General features: G+C 32.0%; 1 long non-coding RNA gene across 1 annotated transcript in view; it reads left to right on the top strand.

Moving 5' to 3' along the window:
• Nucleotides 1-2,906, top strand: part of LOC106879703 (uncharacterized) — a 74,048-nt gene that overhangs the window by 34,449 nt on the left and 36,693 nt on the right. Inside the window, exon 2 of the long non-coding RNA XR_001410654.2 lies at nt 810-904. This is a non-coding gene — a long non-coding RNA (uncharacterized LOC106879703). The remainder of the gene's footprint in view (nt 1-809; nt 905-2,906) is intronic.

The raw sequence follows: 2,906 nt of genomic DNA on the forward strand, positions 1-2,906 counted from the left end.
CTTGGCGGAATTTGAACTCAGAATGTAAAGAGGGGGGAAAAATGGTGCTAAACATTTGACCCAGTGTGCTAGCGATTCTGCCAGCTCGTCGTCTTAATAATAATAATAATAATAATAATAATAATAATAATAATAATAATAATAATAATAATAATGATAATAATAATAATAATAGTAGTAGTAGTAGTAGTAGTAGTAGTAGTAGTAGTAATAGTAATAATAATAATAATAATAATAATAATAATAATGCTTGACATATTTCTCATTCTGTAACATTGGAACAACACTCCCAGGAACAAAACAAAACAAAAAAACCAAAAAAAAACCAAAAAAAAAACCAAAGCAAAACAAGAAATAAGTAAAATAAAAATAAAAATGAAACAAGAAGCTTCCAGAAAGCTTTTTATAGGTTTAATGACCTACTTATACACATACATACATAATACATACATATATATATATAGAGACATACAAACCTATATATATATACATATAAAAAAAAAAATATATATATATATATATATATATATGTATGCTTACATATATATTTTATAAATAATGTATGTGTATATATATATATATATATATATATATATACATATGCATACATATATTCATATATATAAATAATCTATCTATCTATCTATCTATCTATCTATACATACATACATATATATATATATATATATATATATATATATACACACACACACACACATATATATATATGTTGTTTTCACTTCATTTTGATAGTTTGGTATTGCATTAAGAAAAATATTTTGAATAAGAAATTCTTGTTTTTGTTGTAGACTTCCAAAAAAAAGGAGGAGTTTGGGTGAAGAATTATTAACAGTGGTTATTGCTTGGAATGTGGCACAGTTGAACACAAAAGACTTGGTTTTTGGTAATGCTATATTCTTCTTATAATGGTTAATGTCGTTCGTTTATATATATTATTTGAAAATATTTTGTACGATATATGTATGTGGGTGTATATATATATATATACATACCTATATAGATAGATACATACATATGTGTGTGTGTGTGTGTGTGTATATATATATATATATATATATATATATGCACAAAAAATCAAAATAAGCAACACGGATTTTAAAGATGATTGCAGTACGCACGTTTCATGCTACTCCATTTATTTAAGTAATGCAAGCATTACATTAAGTGCAATATGTAGAGCAATCTTCAGCTGCACTAAAATCTAGAAAATTACAGTAGAATAGACATATTATAATTGTGGCAACATTTAAAATCCAAGTGGGAAGAAGAATACATAAAAATCCATCTTGACATAGCCAAGGCTAGCAGGCTTATAATATGTCTGTTCTACTGTAATTTTTCTACATTTTTGTGCAGCTGAAGATTGCTCTACATATTGCATTTAATGTAATGCTTGCATTACTTAAATAAATGGAGTAGCAAGAAACGTGCGTACTGCAATCATCTTTAAAATATGTGTTGCTTATTTTGATTTTTTGATCACCTTGCTCTTAGAATGGTTTTTGGATAATACCATACTATATTCTGGTGCCTAAACATAAGTACCATATTCAATTTTGAATCTAAATCTAAATATATATATGCACATATACACACATGTATCATCATCATCATCATCATTTAATGTCCAATTTCCATGTTGGCACGGGTTACATGGCTTGACAGGAACTGGCGAGCCAAAAGAGTATACCAAACCACTTTGCAGTGTGTACTGGGTGCTTTTTATGTGGCACCATCACAGGTGCATTTTAAGTGGCACTAGTACCAGTGCTGTTTACGTGGCACCTTTGTTTTTAGATCTCAATTCTGTCACAGTGGGCAGGTGTTCTTGAGTACAGCCTTGTGGCACATATCTTACTCCTCTGTCATCTCCTTCATCAGGTTCAGCATGTTGAGCTGAGCCTTCAAAACTTCATACCATGTCTTCCTGGATCTCTCTCTTCTGCACACACATATGCGTCATCATCATCATCATCATCATTTGCTGGCATGAGTTGGTTGGATTGACAAGAACTAGCAAGCCAAAAGGCAGTACCAAAAGAGCAGAGAGAACTAAGAACATAAAGACAGATGAAATACCGCTAAGCACTTCGCCCAGCGTGCCAATACCTCTGCCAGCTCACTGCCTTCATCATAAGAAAATATTACCTTACTTTGGAAAGAAATGAGCTTTAATGACAGGAAGGGCATCCAGCCATAGATAAAACAAAATCTGTCTTAAACAAATTCCAGCCAACCTATGCAAGCATGATATTATCCAAGCACTGAATGGTAATTCTATGTTTTGTTTCTTTATCAATGACAAAGCCACATCTCTTTGCATCATGCCTCTGCCCACCCTCAAATCAAAAGACAGTTCTCTCTGCTCTGGCCTGGTTTTCTACAGCTCAATGTCCTTCCTGATGCCAACCATGTTCAGAGTGTATTGGGTGCTTTAAACTTGGCACCAGCACCAGAGGGAGGTGGCAATGTGTCAGGTAAATGAGAGGTAGGATGTTAGAGAGAGAGTGTGTGTACGAATATATATTATATATATATATACATGTGCATGTGTCTGTTTGTGTGTATATATATATATATATATTCATACGGTCTCTTTTTATATATTCTATTGGTCCCTTTCACTGAACCACTAAGTTATGAGTACATAAGCACCCCAGCACCAGTTATGAAACGGTGGTGAGGAACACACACACACACAAAGACAGAGAAACAGATACATACACACAAACAAACATATATATGATGGGCTTCTTTCAGTTTCCCTCTGCCAAGCCCACTTGCAACATTTTAGTCAGCCTGAAGGCTATAGTAGAAGGTACTTTCCTAAACACACACATGCACAAAGACATATATATATATATATATATATATATATATATATA

Source organism: Octopus bimaculoides, chromosome 26 (genome assembly GCF_001194135.2).
Source record: "Octopus bimaculoides isolate UCB-OBI-ISO-001 chromosome 26, ASM119413v2, whole genome shotgun sequence".
NCBI lineage: Eukaryota > Metazoa > Mollusca > Cephalopoda > Octopoda > Octopodidae > Octopus > Octopus bimaculoides.